This window comes from Drosophila suzukii, assembly GCF_043229965.1.
Source record: "Drosophila suzukii chromosome 2 unlocalized genomic scaffold, CBGP_Dsuzu_IsoJpt1.0 scf_2c, whole genome shotgun sequence".
In the NCBI taxonomy this organism is placed as follows: Eukaryota; Metazoa; Arthropoda; class Insecta; order Diptera; family Drosophilidae; genus Drosophila; species Drosophila suzukii.
The window spans coordinates 39,807,350-39,827,946 of record NW_027255896.1 but is presented as its reverse complement, the minus strand read 5'-3'; positions in this window follow the sequence as shown (position 1 = coordinate 39,827,946).

Genomic DNA, 20,597 nt, shown 5'->3' with positions numbered 1-20,597 from the left:
CGCCACGAGTTCGAGACGCTGGAACAATTAACCCGCATGGCGACGGAATACGAAAGTGTGAGGCAGCTGACGTCGAGTCGCGCAGGTATTCCTAGCGCGGTGGCTACGGACCGGGATAAGACCAGCCCTCGTCGGACGCCGAACCCCTTTCGAAGCCCAGAGGTACCCATTCAAGGAGGGAATGCAACTCATCAAATGATCAGACAGCCCCTATCGAACATCGACGTCCAGCGAGCTTGTAGCAGGTGCGGACAAGTCGGTCACTTTAGACGGGGTTGTACTAATGCACGTCTGAACTTTTGTTGGGACTGTGGTCGTAGGAATATATTGACTGTCGATTGTTGTCGCCGAAGTGGACACACCCTGTAAATGGATCCAAAGTATGCGAGTTAAGATAAAAGAATATCCCGAGAAGTTCTCAGACTACATGATGGAAAATGGACAACTATACCGGAATTTGCGACACAGAGCTGATGACGAGGACTACTTCCCGTGGAAACTGTGTGTCCCTAGTTCAAATAGAGTCCGAGTCCTCCAAGAATGCCACGACGCGCCCACGGCTGGACATCTGGGTGTCCGAAAAACCGTTTCTCGAGTATCTCAGAGGTATTTCTGGCCCGGCATGTTTAGGGGACGCGAAGCGTTACGTCCAGCGCTGCGAGTCGTGCCAGAAGTTCAAAACCGCCCAGACGAAAGCGGCAGGCAAAATGTTAACCCGCATAACAAGCGAACCGTTCGACGTTTTATGCGCAGACTTTGTCGGCCCGCTACCCCGGTCGGGACGCGGGAACACCATGCTCCTCGTATTTCATGACATCTTTTCCAAATGGGTGGAGTTGATCCCGTTCCGAAAAGCTACCGCCTCACAAGTTCAGAAGGCATTCCGGGAACGGATACTGGGCCGAGTCGGCATCCCTCGGAAGTTCGTCTGCGATAACGGTACTCAATTTACCAGTCGCATCTTGAAAGAGTACTTCCACACGATAGGGGTAGAGATCCAATATACTGCTCCATACTGTCCGCAGGAGAGCCCTAACGAGAGGACGAATCGGACGGTCAAGACGATGATACCCCAACTCACCGAGGGAGACCAAAGTTCCTGGGACGAGCTATTACCGAAAATAGCGCTCGCCATCAACGCGAGTGTATCGGACTCTACGGGATATAGTCCCGCCTTCCTGACGCAAGGATCAGCGGTGATATCTAAGGACCCCGCAGGAAAAGGGCTCCAAGTCAGAGGAATCTTCGATATAGTCAGATCCAACCTCCAACGTGCTTTCCAAGAGCAAGCACGCCATTACAACCTTCGACGCCGTGGGTGGAGACCGAAGCTCGGTGACAAGGTGTGGCTACGCCAACATCCTCTCTCGAAGGCGGCCGAAGGTTTCGCCGCCAAATTGGCCCCCAAATATGACCGTCCCTACACTGTAACGAGGTTCATATCCCCTAACCTGGTTCTGTTGCGACGCCCAGGGGAAAGACGTTCACGCTCCGCCAACATCAGCCAGTTGAAATCCTATTACTCTGAGGACTTTGGGAATGCAGCCGCGGAAGAAGACGACGGGACTGCCCCGGGAGGCGGCACGAGAGGTTAAGCAGAGTAGAGGTTCAAATGGTAATTTCTAAGTTGATTTGTACCAACACACACTGTTATTATCTAAGTTTTCTAAGTCGAGGTTTCACTGCACCGATAGGTAGGATCTTGAACAATAAGGGTCTCGTATCAATAAGTTTAGTCTCCGCTTTCAGATGGAAGAAGTCATCGAGTTGTCGGATGGATTGGCACTACGTCGTCACCGTGAAGAGCGACGGACGGCTCATCATCAGCCCCCGGTAGGAAAGGGGGGGGTGTGACGATCCTGCCCGACGGCTAGACCGTCACAATATATAGATATAAGTAATAGTTAACTAAGTTTGCCATTGTTATTATTAGTACGTAAGTGATATGAAATGAAGGATTATGATTTAGTAAGTGGAAAGCGAACAAATGGATTTTTGGGGTGCAAAACCAAAAAAGGTCAAGTTTGGTTCCGCACCATCCGCCCGAGGTGGCAACCATAGGGAAAAATACTAGAAAATAGACAAAATACCAAACCGATCTGGCAAGGCAAAGGAAAGAAGGATGAAATGGGCACACGGCGGTTTCCGGTCTCTCTCGGCTCTGGTACCTCAAGGCGAACGGTCGCGCACGCGGAAAAGCAAAAGAAAGGAAACACACGGAGAAAACAAAGAAAGCCCGGGCGGTAGGAAGTATGGTTAGTGAATCAGTGTACTCGGCGCAGTGAAACCCAGGAACAATTAAACACGACAAATAGAATTGAGTGAACTAATACGAAAAGAAAAGGCAAGCCGTGTTGATATGCGTAATGGGTTTTGCCCCCCCTCGCAGCCCCAGGTCTCGCCCGAGCGATTCGGGATACCAACGATCGACGACCTAATTGGAAGCGTTAAATTATTTACGTCAGACATATGTATATTTTCCCGATCATTTGAATTTCACCCACTAACCTACCTGCGCAGCGAGGCGGAAGACCCCCTCACTTTCCCGCTTAATTCCTCCCTCCCCGCGAGGTGGGCCTCGCAAGCCCCATCTCTTGGCCACGTATAAAATAGCAACATATGGAATTATTCAGGAGGAGGTACCCCGCGCCATGTCAGAGATTTTTGAAGGTAGAGCAGCACGATGGTTCCGCACGAGCCACTTACAGACAGCTACGTGGGCGGAGTTTCGGGCCGAGTTCTTAGGCTTTTTCTTGCCCCCACGTTACTTCGAGCGACTAGAGGACACGATCCGAACCCATATCCAGGGAGTGGATGAGACATTTAAGGAGTACTTGGTCGAGTTAAGGACCAAGATGCAGCAAGCCGGATACCGAAAGGAGGAAGAACTTTATCGGATCTATGAAAATATGGCACCAGAATATCGTCTGTATATAAGACGCCACGAGTTCGAGACGCTGGAACAATTAACCCGCATGGCGACGGAATACGAAAGTGTGAGGCAGCTGACGTCGAGTCGCGCAGGTATTCCTAGCGCGGTGGCTACGGACCGGGATAAGACCAGCCCTCGTCGGACGCCGAACCCCTTTCGAAGCCCAGAGGTACCCATTCAAGGAGGGAATGCAACTCATCAAATGATCAGACAGCCCCTATCGAACATCGACGTCCAGCGAGCTTGTAGCAGGTGCGGACAAGTCGGTCACTTTAGACGGGGTTGTACTAATGCACGTCTGAACTTTTGTTGGGACTGTGGTCGTAGGAATATATTGACTGTCGATTGTTGTCGCCGAGATACCTCGGGAAACGAACAACGTCTTCGCTGAGATGCGGGCGCAGCGAAGACGAACGAAGTAGCAGCCCGACATCAAGGGAAGGGTACAATCGTACGGTAGCGAGACCGGAGGAGATGCAAGAGATCATCACTACGATAGCCTTAGCTGATCGGTCAGGCCTGGCAGTGAAGCAGCTATGGCGCACTCGCGTGGAGTTAGCTGGCATGCGAGTGTGGATGCCATTCTTGGTGATGCCAACCATGTTGGATCGCGTCATATTAGGCATGGACTTCTTGGCGACGATGGGAACACAGATACAATGCGGAGAAGCCACCTTAAAGGTAAAATTGAGCCCGTCGGCGGAAGACCCCTGACTGCGGCCAATTAAAGTCGATCGGATGTCGTCAGAGGATACGAGCCCGGAATTACTCGAAGGAAGAAGTACGACGGTTCTAGGAAAGCAGGAATCCGACGATAAGGACACTATGTATACAGAGCAGAGTGAGGTTCACGCGCACAACCGGATCATGCGCCAGATGACCCCATCAGGAGAACGAATGGACGACCACGGAGAAGACGAGATCAGAAGGTACGACGAACCGGGAAGAGCCTTGGAGGATTTTCGACCGGACGAAATCGACGAAGCAGAGGATGGAGATTCAATGACGGAAGAGGATGACCTAAGACCCGACCAGCGGGAATTCATCACCCGTGAGTTGACGCTTTTCAAGGAACTTCGAGGTGTATCACACGTGGCGGAACATCGGATTATAATGCGAGATGATAAACCCTTGAAACAAAGGTACTACCCAAGGAATCCGGCAATGCAGAGCGTGATCGACGCCCAAGTGGATGAACTACTCCGAGAAGACGCCATCGAACCTTCACGAAGCCCGCATAGCGCACCCATAGTGTTGGTCAAAAAGAAGATGGGTGAATGGCGCATGTGCGTTGATTATAGACAATTGAACGCTCACTCAGTGCCCGACGCGTACCCCGTCCCCAGGATCAACCACATCTTGGAAAAACTACGTCAAGCCCGATATATTTCGACGTTGGACTTAAAGCACGGTTATTGGCAAATACCCATGGCCAAGGATAGCCGTCAGTTCACGGCCTTCACCGTTCCGGGCAGAGGCCTATACCAGTGGAAGGTCATGACCTTCGGGCTTTACTCGGCCAGCGCAACCTTCCAGCGCGCCTTGGATAGCGTGATTGGTGCGGACATGGAGCCGTTCGCCTTCGCCTATTTGGACGATATCATCGTTATAGGCGCCACGGAGGAACAACATTTGGCCAATCTGGGCGAAGTCTTCCGTAGGCTGCGGACGGCGAACCTGAAGGTGAACCCGAAGAAATGCGCGTTCTTCAAGCGGAGGTTAGTTTACCTAGGTCACGTGGTTAGCGCCGAAGGAGTCCAGACCGACCCGGAGGAAGTGACGGCCATTACCAACCTTAAGTCCCCTGCATGCCTCAAGGAACTCCGACAGTGGCTGGGTATGGCCTCTTGGTATCGCCGGTTCGTCCCTAACTTCGCAACCGTGGTACAACCAATGACTGCCCTGTTGAAGAAAGGCCGGAAGTGGGCATGGGGTCCCGAGCAACAGAACGCGCTAGAAGAGGTAAAAAGAAGGTTAACCACCGTCCCCATGTTAGGATGTCCCGACTTCGACAAGACGTTTGTTTTGCAAACTGACGCTAGCGACGTGGTTCTAGGAGCGGTCTTGTCGCAAGATATCGAGGGCCAGGAGAGAGTCATCGCGTACGCCAGCCGTCGACTCACAGCCACGGAGGGCAATTACACGACGACAGAAAAGGAGTGTCTGGCCATCATATGGGATATCAGAAAAATGCGGTGCTACTTGGAAGGGTATCGGTTCGAGGTGGTTACCGACCACCCAGCCCTCAAATGGTTGAACCCCATCGAAAGTCCCTCCGGTCGGGTAGTAAGATGGGCGCTGGAGTTGCAACAGTTCCAGTTCGACGTGCGGTACCGTCGAGGCAAATTGAACGTGGTGGCGGACGCGTTATCCCGACAACCCTGTGGAGTCTTGCAACAGATGGCCGAAGTGGACACACCCTGTAAATGGATCCAAAGTATGCGAGTTAAGATAAAAGAATATCCCGAGAAGTTCTCAGACTACATGATGGAAAATGGACAACTATACCGGAATTTGCGACACAGAGCTGATGACGAGGACTACTTCCCGTGGAAACTTTGTGTCCCTAGTTCAAATAGAGTCCGAGTCCTCCAAGAATGCCACGACGCGCCCACGGCTGGACATCTGGGTGTCCGAAAAACCGTTTTTCGACTATCTCAGAGGTATTTCTGGCCCGGCATGTTAAGGGGACGCGAAGCGTTACGTCCAGCGCTGCGAGTCGTGCCAGAAGTTCAAAACCGCCCGGACGAAAGCGGCAGGCAAAATGTTAACCCGCATAACAAGCGAACCGTTCGACGTTTTATGCGCAGACTTTGTCGGCCCGCTACCCCGGTCGGGACGCGGGAACACCATGCTCCTCGTATTTCATGACATCTTTTCCAAATGGGTGGAGTTGATCCCGTTACGAAAAGCTACCGCCTCACAAGTTCAGAAGGCATTCCGGGAACGGATACTGGGCCGAGTCGGCATCCCTCGGAAGTTCGTCTGCGATAACGGTACTCAATTTACCAGTCGCATCTTGAAAGAGTACTTCCACACGATAGGGGTAGAGATCCAATATACTGCTCCATACTGTCCGCAGGAGAGCCCTAACGAGAGGACGAATCGGACGGTCAAGACGATGATACCCCAACTCACCGAGGGAGACCAAAGTTCCTGGGACGAGCTATTATCGAAAATAGCGCTCGCCATCAACGCGAGTGTATCGGACTCTACGGGATATAGTCCCGCCTTCCTGACGCAAGGACGCGTGCCCAGACTCCCTACTATGTTATACGACGAGGTCACCACTGGATCAGCGGTGATATCTAAGGACCCCGCAGGAAAAGGGCTCCAACTCAGAGGAATCTTCGATATAGTCAGATCCAACCTCCAACGTGCTTTCCAAGAGCAAGCACGCCATTACAACCTTCGACGCCGTGGGTGGAGACCGAAGCTCGGTGACAAGGTGTGGCTACGCCAACATCCTCTCTCGAAGGCGGCCGAAGGTTTCGCCGCCAAATTGGCCCCCAAATATGACCGTCCCTACACTGTAACGAGGTTCATATCCCCTAACCTGGTTCTGTTGCGACGCCCAGGGGAAAGACGTTCACGCTCCGCCAACATCAGCCAGTTGAAATCCTATTACTCTGAGGACTTTGGGAATGCAGCCGCGGAAGAAGACGACAGGACTGCCCCGGGAGGCGGCACGAGAGGTTAAGCAGGGTAGAGGTTCACATGGTAATTTCTAAGTTGATTTGTACCAACACACACTGTTATTATCTAAGTTTTCTAAGTCGAGGTTTCACTGCACCGATAGGTAGGATCTTGAACAATAAGGTTCTCGTATCAATAAGTTTAGTCTTCGCTTTCAGATGGAAGAAGTCATCGAGTTGTCGGATGGATTGGCACTACGTCGTCACCGTGAAGAGCGATGGACGGCTCATCATCAGCGCCCGGTAGGAAAGGGGGGGGGTGTGACGATCCTGCCCGACGGCTAGACCGTCACAATATATAGATATAAGTAATAGTTAACTAAGTTTGTCATTGTTATTATTAGTACGTAAGTGATATGAAATGAAGGATTATGATTTAGTAAGTGGAAAGCGAACATATGGATTTTTGGGGTGCAAAACCAAAAAAGGTCAAGTTTGGTTCCGCACCATCCGCCCGAGGTGGCAACCATAGGGAAAAATACTAGAAAATAGACAAAATACCAAACCGATCTGGCAAGGCAAAGGGAAGAAGGATGAAATGGGCACACGGCGGTTTCCGGTCTCTCTCGGCTCTGGTACCTCAAGGCGAACGGTCGCGCACGCGGAAAAGCAAAAGAAAGGAAACACACGCCGAAAAAAAAGAATGCCCGGGCGGTAGGAAGTAAGGTTAGTGAATCAGTGTACTCGGCGCAGTGAAACCCAGGAACAATTAAGCACGACAAATAAAATTGAGTGAACTAATACGAAAAGAAAAGGCAAGCCGTGTTGATATGCGTAATGGGTTTTGCCCCCCCTCGCAGCCCCAGGTCTCGCCCGAGCGATTCGGGATACCAACGATCGACGACCTTATTGGAAGCGTTAAATTATTTACGTCAGACATATGTATATTTTCCCGATCCTTTGAATTTCACCCACTAACCTACCTGCGCAGCGAGGCGGAAGACCCCCTCACTTTCCCGCTTAATTTCTCCCTCCCCGCGAGGTGGTATATCCCTTCGCGCCCTATTAACCCCCCCCCCCCAAGAGGTGGCAGACCCCTTCGTGCCCTATTCACCACACGAGGTGGCAGACCCCTTCGTGACCTATTAACCCCCCCCCCCCCCCCCACGACGTGGCAAACCCCTTCGTGCCCTATTGACCCCCGCCCCCTCGAGGTGGCAGATCCCTTCGTGTCCTATTAACCCCCACACCATAGCGGAGGGCAGACCCTTCCGACTTTGACTAATCAAACTGGCTTTCAGTCGGCCAACTAGACAGAATCTGGCTGCGGCCTCTCCCGAAGGTCCAGCGCGTGGAACTTTTGGCCTCGCAAGCCCCATCTCTTGGCCACGTATAAAATAGCAACATATGGAATTAATCAGGAGGAGGTACCCCGCGCCATGTCAGAGATTTTTGAAGGTAGAGCAGCACGATGGTTCCGTACGAGCCACTTACAGACAGCTACGTGGGCGGAGTTTCGGGCCGAGTTCTTAGGCTTTTTCTTGCCCCCACGTTACTTCGAGCGACTAGAGGACGCGATCCGAACCCATATCCAGGGAGTGGATGAGACATTTAAGGAGTACTTGGTCGAGTTAAGGACCAAGATGCAGCAAGCCGGATACCGAAAGGAGGAAGAACTTTATCGGATCTATGAAAATATGGCACCAGAATATCGTCTGTATATAAGACGCCACGAGTTCGAGACGCTGGAACAATTAACCCGCATGGCGACGGAATACGAAAGTGTGAGGCAGCTGACGTCGAGTCGCGCAGGTATTCCTAGCGCGGTGGCTACGGACCGGGATAAGACCAGCCCTCGTCGGACGCCGAACCCCTTTCGAAGCCCAGAAGTACTGTGAGGAGTTGAATAACTCCCCACAAATAGAAGCAGCTGCAGATGGCCGGCCGCTTACCAGATACGCGGCGAATTCGCGTAGTAACGGCGCGGCGGGGAGAACGAGAGAGTTTGGAGACCAACGAAGGAGAGCGAGAGAGTTTGGAGACCAATGAAGGAGAGCGAGAGAGATTGGAGACCAAGGATGGAGAGCGAGAGAGTTTGGAGACCAATGAAGGAGAGCGAGAGAGATTGGAGACCAAGGATGGAGATCGCGGGCAGAGCAAGAGTGCCGTATGCAGAAGAGGATAACGGAACTCCACCGGACTTTGGACTCTCCCGTGAACTTTGGACCGGGAGAGGAAGTGCCACATCTCGGCAGTGGAGCGGCACACAGGCGTGCCACAAGCGGCACGGGAATCAGCGGAACGGCAGCACTGGGCGGAACATCTATTGGAAGCGGTACGTAAAGGACAAGTGGGTCATTCAGGAGGCACGGACTTTGGACCCAGAGTGGAGAGATCCAGCGGGCCGTGCGCAAAAGCGAAGTAACGGTGCTTGGAGGCCCTATATAAGGCCGCAGAGCGCTGGCAGCTGGATCAGTCGATCAAGAGGAGTCAAGCCTTCAAGATCAGTCAAAGTACCAAGTGAGCAAACAGTCAAGCAAGTAATCTACGAGGGAGCTACAACCAAGCGAGTCGTCGGAAGCAGCGCCGTGGGAAGCATAGAAGGAGCAAGATCGCCACGTCGAGACGTTCGGGATTAGGACATCAGGAATCTCCGAATTGAGACACAGGTGGCTGAGTTCTGAAAGGCATCACGCGGCTAAGTCAAGGCGTTTGTTTTCTAACTTTGTCACGACCACACCCTGGCGAGTCGCCCGGCGGGTCTGTCAGAGACAAGCAAAAGAGTCCTACGACGAAGAGCCGTCAGCTTGGGGAGGAAAGTTGTCTGCGACCCAGCGTACCTTGCCCGACCAAGCAGGACCTGGCGTGACGGACGAGCGGTAGATCGATTTGTGGTTTCGAAAGGCGTCAGCCTGGAGAGCCCTGCGATTACCGGCGAAGTTCCCGAGCAGCGACCGCACAACTCCCCGAGCGCCAGAACAACGAGATACTAGCCAGAAGACAGCGCAGAGGACATCGACAGCGACGCCAGCAGACATTTCCGGCAGCCACGTTACCATCGCCGCGCGGAGCTCATTGGGGAGCGCAGGAGCGTCGCGGACGTCACGCATTAGGGTGAAGCCGGGTGGAACGTTCGTCTGCGCTAGGCGTAAAGCGAAGTGAACCGCTAGGCAGTCTTGACTGTCAGCGCGAACTGAGCAAGAACCTAGCGGGACCGTCCGGGACAGAGCAAGGGACAGTATTGCCTCGAAAGGCGTCAGCCTGGAGAGCAAGGCTTGTTCACCCTAGTCTGAGAACGGTGACGCTTCCCTAAGCCCACAAGGCCGAATTCTCTGCGGGTCTAAGGCGCAGCAAGCGACCCCGAGGCAACGCGTCGGCAAGCAAGCAGAGGCGGCCACCACGAGCGTCCCGAGACCCAGGATCCAGAGGAGGACGAGTCAACGCGTCGAGAAGCCAGAAGGAGGAGCACCAGCAGCCGGCGGAACCAGAACAAGGAGATACAGAAACCAGCATAGCCACACACCCGCTGTACCAATACCACGAGAATAAATCCCACTGTTACCATTTGAACACTTTGTTTTCTCACTGATCTACGGGCAATCACGTCATATAAATTTGGTGGGACGAACGCACAATCTTCTGAGCTAGCCGCACGAATCTCGTAGCGAGCAGACATACAAAATCAGTTCGTTACATCTGGCGCCCAACGTGATTGTCCCAACAGTGAGAACAGCACAGTAAAAATGGGAAAGAAGTGGATTTACCGCCTCAAGAAGGAAGACTTCGCCCATGTCGCACAGAGGCTCAACGTCGCCCTGGAGGGCAGGCTAGACGACATGAGGAAGGCACTATCGGAATACTACTCCGAAACAGAGAACGATCCACAACTCGTCGACATCTGGGCCGAGCTAGAGGCGACATACTACGACAGAGCCGGCCCAAGCATTACGTTAACGAACGCTGAAGGGGACAACCTGGTGGCAAGCCTGAGCGTTGACAACATACAGAAAGAGGCCCACAGGAGAGAGTCAAGCCAAGAAAAGAAAGCAGCAGCGCTGATCCCGAGACCAAGCCAGTCGGACTATGCAAAGGTCGCTAAGCAGGTCCGCGAATGGTCGTTCAGGTTCGACGGGGCGGAAAAACCATTCGAGTTCCTGGAGCAGGTAGAATGGTCCGCCAACACGTACGGTTTGGAGCTCGATATGATCCCTCGAGCGATGCCGGAGTTGCTAAAAGGAAGGGCTTTGAAATGGTTCATCGCCAACAACAAGCAGTGGAGAACTTGGGCAGAATTCATTGAAAGTTTCCACACATATTTCCTGCCAAGAGATTTCTTCACCAGGCTGGCGGACCAGGTCCGGCAAAGGAAGCAAGGCTTCAGCGAGTCGTTCAAGGACTACATGATCGACATGCAGACGATGGTGAGGCCACTTAATTACTCCGCTAAAGAGACCCTAAGGACCATCAAGGAAAACTGCACCCCTAGTCTAAGGATCTTCCTAAGGGCATACAAAGTGTCGGACCTGGACACGCTAATGATCCTAGCCGATGAGTACGAAGAACTGGAAAAGGAACGGGAAGTCTTCGCACAGGAGAACAAGTTCTCAAAGACAAAGTCGGCGTCACCAACACAGGTGACATGCAGGAGATGCGAGGAGGAAGATAACCAGGACACACGAGGAAACGACCAATGGTCACCACCACACCAAGCCAGACGACAGCAGGCAACAGACGCACCACGCGGAAGCCATTGGGCACCACCCCCACAGCAACAGAGACAGCCAAACAATACCTTGTGGAGGCCACCAAGCAACACACAGAGGCCACAAGATGCCACCCATATCACAGACCCGCAGGAGGCCTGTCGGAAATGCGGTGGGAACGGACACTGGGCTAGAGGATGTCGTAACCAGCGGCTGCTGTTTTGCTGGATATGCGGCAAGGTGGGTGTTAGGAGCGTCGATTGCTGCCAACGATCGGGAAATGGCCAGCGATCTCAGCCGCAGAGAGGCGAGCGGGGATCGCACAATGCCACCTCTCCAAACTAACGGGCGAGCTAATCGAGGAGGAGCAGCAGTTGTCCGCAGCTGTGATGATTGGTGGGAAAAGCTACAAAGCCACAATCGACACCGGAGCAACGGCAAGCTTCGTTAGCGAAGAATTGGCGGACAATATTGCTGCTCTAGGAAAGATTACCAGGACGAGACGGCAAGTTAGGTTGGCAGATGGAAGGTGCGGCGGAATTACTGCGCAGCTCGAGGTGGAGGTCAAATTCGGCAACAAACAAGTGACCATGAGCCTGTTGATTTTACCCGGGGTAGTGGATCCATTAGTGTTGGGATGGAACTTCCTGAAACAAGTCGGAACCGAGATAAGGTGTGCTGGACACGAAATAATAATACCAGCCAGGAACCGACACAATGGATGGCTCGAGGAGAAGCTATCAGTAGCAGTCGTTCAACAAGTAAACGAGTTGGACGATACTACAGCGTTCCTTGAAACAGAGCTGGCAGACTTCAGCACAATGTCGGGAACATCGAATATGGCAGAACACCAGATCAAAATGAAGGACGACAAGCCAATCAAGCAGAGATACTACCCAAAGAACCCAAAAATTCAAGGGGAAATCAACGCAAAGGTGGATGAGCTTCTCCAAATGGGGTTCATAGAGCATTCAAAGAGCCCATACAGCTCCCCCATCGTGATGGTGAAAAAGAAGACAGGCAAGTGGAGACTGTGTGTCGACTTCAGGCAGATCAACGCGAAGTCAGTGAAGGATGCCTACCCAATGCCCCGCATAAACTACATCCTAGATCAACTAAGAGAAGCGCGGTACATCAGCAGTTTGGACCTGAAGGATGGATACTGGCAGATCCCACTAGAAGAAAGTAGCAGGCAATATACAGCATTTACGGTACCAGGCAAAGGTCTGTTTCAGTGGAGGGTAATGCCGTTCGGACTTCACTCGGCGTCGGCAACGTTTCAGCGAGTCTTGGACCAAGTAATCGGCCCCGAGATGTCACCTCACGCATTCGCTTACCAGGATGACATAATAGTGATCGGTCGCACGCTGGAAGAACACAAAAGAAACCTGAAGGAAGTGTTCCGGCGTCTGAAGGAGGCAAATCTGAGGCTGAATCCAGAAAAATGCCAATTCTTCAAAAAGGAGCTGCTGTACCTAGGTCACCGAGTGACTAGCGAGGGAATAGGAACAGATCCAGAAAAAGTAGCCGCCATCGCCGAACTAGAACCGCCATCGACTGTCAAAGAGCTCCGGCAATACCTAGGAGTAGCGTCGTGGTACCGCCGGTTTGTACCAGATTTTTCAAGAATCGTCAAACCCCTGAACGACCTGCTGCGCAAAGGCAGTAAGTGGGAGTGGACACCAGAGCACCAGATGGCGTTTGAGGAGGTTAAGGCAAGACTCGTGGCAGATCCAGTGCTAGCATGCCCGGACTTCAGTAGAACTTTCATCCTGCAAACAGACGCCAGCGACTACGGCATCGGAGCGATACTGACCCAGGACACCGAAAAGGGCGAAAGAGTAATCTCCTACTCGAGCCGAACACTGAACGGCGCGGAGAAGAACTACTCGACAACGGAGAAGGAGTGCTTGGCGATCGTCTGGGCGATCCGGAAGCTCAGGCCATATCTGGAAGGTTACCACTTTAAGGTAGTAACCGACCACATGGCCCTGAAGTGGCTCAACAGCATCGAAAGCCCTTCAGGAAGGATCGCCAGATGGGCCCTGGAGCTACAACAGTACGACTTTGAGATAGCGTACAGAAAGGGCCAACTAAACGTGGTGGCCGACGCATTATCAAGACAACCACTACCAGAGACGCTTCGAGGAGTAAAAGAGGCATCGGCAACAATAACCTCAGGAGAGTGCAGCTGGATCAAGGACATGGGCGAAAAGATAAGGACCCAACCGCAGAAGTACCCGGACTATGTTATGGATGGTGAGACCCTGTACAGAAACATACCTCACCGAGCAGGCAGTGAAGACGTCGCGTCATGGAAGATGTGCGTCCCGAAGTCACTACGAGAAACAGTGTTGAGGGAAAACCACGACGCACCGTCCGCGGGACACGTAGGAAGCCGAAGGACAATTGCACGGTTGGCAGCCCGATACTACTGGCCAGGCATGCATAGAGACGCCCGAGCCCACGTACGAAAATGCGAGATTTGCATGCGGTTTAAGCCCAATCAGATGCAGGCGGCTGGGAAGATGTTGACCCAAGTGCCGGAGGAACCATGGGCCACGGTATGTGCAGACTTCGTTGGACCCCTACCAAGATCTAAGCACGGGAACCAAATGCTGCTGGTCATGATAGACAGGTTTTCGAAATGGACGGAACTGGTGCCCCTACGCAGTGCGACAGCAGAGTCGCTCAAGAAGGCGTTTAGGGAGCGCATAATCGCAAGGTACGGGGTCCCGAAGGTGGTCATAACGGACAACGGAGTGCAGTTTACAAGCCGTATCTTCAAGAGTTTTCTGGCCGAGATGGGTATCAGACAACAGTTCACTGCACCATACACACCACAAGAAAATCCGACCGAACGAGCGAACAGAACGGTCAAGACCATGATTGCGCAGTTCGCAGGGCAGGACCAGAGAAACTGGGACGAGAAGTGGCCGGAGATTATGCTAGCAGTGAACACGAGCACATCGGAATCCACTGGCCATACACCGGCGTTTCTGACCCAGGGAAGGGAACCACGTCTACCCAGCAGCCTATATGATAAGGAAACCCTAGGCACTGGACGAGCTACGGAGACCCCTGAGGAAAAGGCCAACAAACTAAAAGAGGTATTCGAGATCGTGCGGCGAAATATGGAAAAGGCGTCCCAGGACCAAGCCAGACACTACAATCTGAGAAGGAGGCAATGGTCACCAGCGGTGGGCGACATAGTGTGGGCCAAGGAACATCACCTGTCCAAAGCGGCCGAAGGATTCGCTGCAAAACTAGCCCCGAGGTACGATGGCCCTTACCAGGTTGTAGATTTCGTCTCTCCAGTGATCTGCAAAATTCGCCACACACAGTCGAAGAAAGAAAAGACAGTTCACGTTGGCGAGCTCAAGCAACAAGTAAACGAGCAGACAGCAGAAACATCAGATGTCTAACAACGGGTACGAGGCGGCAGGATTAGGCGTCAGGCCGAAGCGAGAGTCATCCATACGCCACACGGAAAGGACAATCAGGATAGAACAAGGACATGGATAAGGATCACACGTTGATCCAGACTGCGAGGCCACAGGATTAGGCGTCAGGCCGAAGCGAGAGTCATCCACACGCCACGCAGAAAGGTCAACCATAAGGGTAGGGCACAAGGACGTGGATAGGGATGGATGGTGATCCCGACCGCAAGGCAACAGGATTCAGCGTCGGGCAGTTGCCAGAGTCATCCGCGATAACGCCAGGCGGATGGGACACTTACAAAACGGCACAAGGATACGGGTAACGTAGAAGAGAGTATGCGCGGAAGGAGACAAGCAACACAAGACGCGCAGTCCAGACATACACCGCAGCATCCGGAGATTCTATACGGAATGCACCGGACGAGCTCGTCTAGTTGTTACCCGAGGAAAAGGGGAGGACGGTGCAGAATCAGATCTACACCGTAGCCAGCTGGTCACAAAAAAAAAAAAAAAAACAGAAACACGCACCACACCAACAGTTGACTAAAAACAAGAAAAGGAACGGGGCATGCATGGGCCGCACCAGCAACCTGAAATTTAAAGGGGGCTTAATGCAGGAAGCAGAAAGACATCATAAATACTTACCGGCTGTCCTGGTTGCGAAGCGAATGCGAAGTCCTCTCCGCGACCGCTCTCAAAAGCTGCCAATGTGGAGTCAGATGCTGCCAACAGAGGACGAGTGAAGGGCGAGAGAGGACGAAAGGATGAGATGAAAAGGAGTGAAGGAAATGCAAAAGAAACTTACCTATGAATTTCATAGTATGAAAGTTGCAAAATCACCACGAGCCAGGGAAGGGGGCGCCTCGATAGGCGATCGATTGGCACTGGACGATAGTGCGATCGATGGGCACACGACAATGGAAATATCGGCCAAGGTGGAAATATCGCAAATGAGCAGGTGGCAACGCCGCACCGTCGGTATCGATAGGCGAATAAATATCGATCACGCACGAATGGTGTGACCAGGCGGAGGAAGCATGGAGAGGAGTGAGACGCAGCAATGAGCAGCGAGCTGGGATCGATAGCCCAGGAGTATCGATGTCCCAGTGGGAACACAGGAAATATCGGCGCGGGAGATTTAAAGTTGCTACGAGGCGGATGACCCCCGCTGTAGAAACTCAAGGGAGTTAAGAGCGTCGAGGGAGCATCGAGGGAGCAACGAGGGAGCGCCGCGGGAATCACAAGGACTCAAAGGCTAGGATAAGCAAGGAAACGCCGGAGAGTAGAATCCAGTCTTAAATGTTTCCCGAAGTAAGGGGGGAATGTGAGGAGTTGAATAACTCCCCACAAATAGAAGCAGCAGCAGATGGCCGGCCGCTTACCAGATACGCGGCGAATTCGCGTAGTAACGGCGCGGCGGGGAGAACGAGAGAGTTTGGAGACCAAGGGTGGAGATCGAGAGAGTTTGGAGACCAACGAAGGAGAGCGAGAGAGTTTGGAGACCAATGAAGGAGAGCGAGAGAGATTGGAGACCAAGGATGGAGAGCGAGAGAGTTTGGAGACCAATGAAGGAGAGCGAGAGAGATTGGAGACCAAGGATGGAGATCGCGGGCAGAGCAAGAGTGCCGTATGCAGAAGAGGATAACGGAACTCCACCGGACTTTGGACTCTCCCGTGAACTTTGGACCGGGAGAGGAAGTGCCACATCTCGGCAGTGGAGCGGCACACAGGCGTGCCACAAGCGGCACGGGAATCAGCGGAACGGCAGCACTGGGCGGAACATCTATTGGAAGCGGTACGTAAAGGACAAGTGGGTCATTCAGGAGGCACGGACTTTGGACCCAGAGTGGAGAGATCCAGCGGGCCGTGCGCAAAAGCGAAGTAACGGTGCTTGGAGGCCCTATATAAGGCCGCAGAGCGCTGGCAGCTGGATCAGTCGATCAAGAGGAGTCAAGCCTTCAAGATCAGTCAAAGTACCAAGTGAGCAAACAGTCAAGCAAGTAATCTACGAGGGAGCTACAACCAAGCGAGTCGTCGGAAGCAGCGCCGTGGGAAGCATAGAAGGAGCAAGATCGCCACGTCGAGACGTTCGGGATTAGGACATCAGGAATCTCCGAATTGAGACACAGGTGGCTGAGTTCTGAAAGGCATCACGCGGCTAAGTCAAGGCGTTTGTTTTCTAACTTTGTCACGACCACACCCTGGCGAGTCGCCCGGCGGGTCTGTCAGAGACAAGCAAAAGAGTCCTACGACGAAGAGCCGTCAGCTTGGGGAGGAAAGTTGTCTGCGACCCAGCGTACCTTGCCCGACCAAGCAGGACCTGGCGTGACGGACGAGCGGTAGATCGATTTGTGGTTTCGAAAGGCGTCAGCCTGGAGAACCCTGCGATTACCGGCGAAGTTCCCGAGCAGCGACCGCACAACTCCCCGAGCGCCAGAACAACGAGATACTAGCCAGAAGACAGCGCAGAGGACATCGACAGCGACGCCAGCAGACATTTCCGGCAGCCACGTTACCATCGCCGCGCGGAGCTCATTGGGGAGCGCAGGAGCGTCGCGGACGTCACGCATTAGGGTGAAGCCGGGTGGAACGTTCGTCTGCGCTAGGCGTAAAGCGAAGTGAACCGCTAGGCAGTCTTGACTATCAGCGCGAACTGAGCAAGAACCTAGCGGGACCGTCCGGGACAGAGCAAGGGACAGTATTGCCTCGAAAGGCGTCAGCCTGGAGAGCAAGGCTTGTTCACCCTAGTCTGAGAACGGTGACGCTTCCCTAAGCCCACAAGGCCGAATTCTCTGCGGGTCTAAGGCGCAGCAAGCGACCCCGAGGCAACGCGTCGGCAAGCAAGCAGAGGCGGCCACCACGAGCGTCCCGAGACCCAGGATCCAGAGGAGGACGAGTCAACGCGTCGAGAAGCCAGAAGGAGGAGCACCAGCAGCCGGCGGAACCAGAACAAGGAGATACAGAAACCAGCATAGCCACACACCCGCTGTACCAATACCACGAGAATAAATCCCACTGTTACCATTTGAACACTTTGTTTTCTCACTGATCTACGGGCAATCACGTCATATAAATTTGGTGGGACGAACGCACAATCTTCTGAGCTAGCCGCACGAATCTCGTAGCGAGCAGACATACAAAATCAGTTCGTTACAGTACCCATTCAAGGAGGGAATGCAACTCATCAAATGATCAGACAGCCCCTATCGAACATCGACGTCCAGCGAGCTTGTAGCAGGTGCGGACAAGTCGGTCACTTTAGACGGGGTTGTACTAATGCACGTCTGAACTTTTGTTGGGACTGTGGTCGTAGGAATATATTGACTGTCGATTGTTGTCGCCGAAGTGGACACACCCTGTAAATGGATCCAAAGTATGCGAGTTAAGATAAAAGAATATCCCGAGAAGTTCTCAGACTACATGATGGAAAATGGACAACTATACCGGAATTTGCGACACAGAGCTGATGACGAGGACTACTTCCCGTGGAAACTGTGTGTCCCTAGTTCAAATAGAGTCCGAGTCCTCCAAGAATGCCACGACGCGCCCACGGCTGGACATCTGGGTGTCCGAAAAACCGTTTCTCGAGTATCTCAGAGGTATTTCTGGCCCGGCATGTTTAGGGGACGCGAAGCGTTACGTCCAGCGCTGCGAGTCGTGCCAGAAGTTCAAAACCGCCCAGACGAAAGCGGCAGGCAAAATGTTAACCCGCATAACAAGCGAACCGTTCGACGTTTTATGCGCAGACTTTGTCGGCCCGCTACCCCGGTCGGGACGCGGGAACACCATGCTCCTCGTATTTCATGACATCTTTTCCAAATGGGTGGAGTTGATCCCGTTACGAAAAGCTACCGCCTCACAAGTTCAGAAGGCATTCCGGAAACGGATACTGGGCCGAGTCGGCATCCCTCGGAAGTTCGTCTGCGATAACGGTACTCAATTTACCAGTCGCATCTTGAAAGAGTACTTCCACACGATAGGGGTAGAGATCCAATATACTGCTCCATACTGTCCGCAGGAGAGCCCTAACGAGAGGACGAATCGGACGGTCAAGACGATGATACCCCAACTCACCGAGGGAGACCAAAGTTCCTGGGACGAGCTATTACCGAAAATAGCGCTCGCCATCAACGCGAGTGTATCGGACTCTACGGGATATAGTCCCGCCTTCCTGACGCAAGGATCAGCGGTGATATCTAAGGACCCCGCAGGAAAAGGGCTCCAAGTCAGAGGAATCTTCGATATAGTCAGATCCAACCTCCAACGTGCTTTCCAAGAGCAAGCACGCCATTACAACCTTCGACGCCGTGGGTGGAGACCGAAGCTCGGTGACAAGGTGTGGCTACGCCAACATCCTCTCTCGAAGGCGGCCGAAGGTTTCGCCGCCAAATTGGCCCCCAAATATGACCGTCCCTACACTGTAACGAGGTTCATATCCCCTAACCTGGTTCTGTTGCGACGCCCAGGGGAAAGACGTTCACGCTCCGCCAACATCAGCCAGTTGAAATCCTATTACTCTGAGGACTTTGGGAATGCAGCCGCGGAAGAAGACGACGGGACTGCCCCGGGAGGCGGCACGAGAGGTTAAGCAGGGTAGAGGTTCACATGGTAATTTCTAAGTTGATTTGTACCAACACACACTGTTATTATCTAAGTTTTCTAAGTCGAGGTTTCACTGCACCGATAGGTAGGATCTTGAACAATAAGGTTCTCGTATCAATAAGTTTAGTCTTCGCTTTCAGATGGAAGAAGTCATCGAGTTGTCGGATGGATTGGCACTACGTCGTCACCGTGAAGAGCGACGGACGGCTCATCATCAGCCCCCGGTAGGAAAGGGGGGGGGTGTGACGATCCTGCCCGACGGCTAGACCGTCACAATATATAGATATAAGTAATAGTTAACTAAGCTTGCCATTGTTATTATTAGTACGTAAGTGATATGAAATGAAGGATTATGATTTAGTAAGTGGAAAGCGAACATATGGATTTTTGGGGTGCAAAACCAAAAAAGGTCAAGTTTGGTTCCGCACCATCCGCCCGAGGTGGCAACCATAGGGAAAAATACTAGAAAATAGACAAAATACCAAACCGATCTGGCAAGGCAAAGGAAAGAAGGATGAAATGGGCACACGGCGGTTTCCGGTCTCTCTCGGCTCTGGTACCTCAAGGCGAACGGTCGCGCACGCGGAAAAGCAAAAGAAAGGAAACACACGGAGAAAACAAAGAAAGCCCGGGCGGTAGGAAGTATGGTTAGTGAATCAGGGTACTCGGCGCAGTGAAACCCAGGAACAATTAAACACGACAAATAGAATTGAGTGAACTAATACGAAAAGAAAAGGCAAGCCGTGTTGATATGCGTAATGGGTTTTGCCCCCCCTCGCAGCCTAAGGTCTCGCCCGAGCGATTCGGGATACCAACGATCGACGACCTAATTGGAAGCGTTAAATTATTTACGTCAGACATATGTATATTTTCCCGATCATTTGAATTTCACCCACTAACCTACCTGCGCAGCGAGGCGGAAGACCCCCTCACTTTCCCGCTTAATTCCTCCCTCCCCGCGAGGTGGGCCTCGCAAGCCCCATCTCTTGGCCACGTATAAAATAGCAACATATGGAATTATTCAGGAGGAGGTACCCCGCGCCATGTCAGAGATTTTTGAAGGTAGAGCAGCACGATGGTTCCGCACGAGCCACTTACAGACAGCTACGTGGGCGGAGTTTCGGGCCGAGTTCTTAGGCTTTTTCTTGCCCCCACGTTACTTCGAGCGACTAGAGGACACGATCCGAACCCATATCCAGGGAGTGGATGAGACATTTAAGGAGTACTTGGTCGAGTTAAGGACCAAGATGCAGCAAGCCGGATACCGAAAGGAGGAAGAACTTTA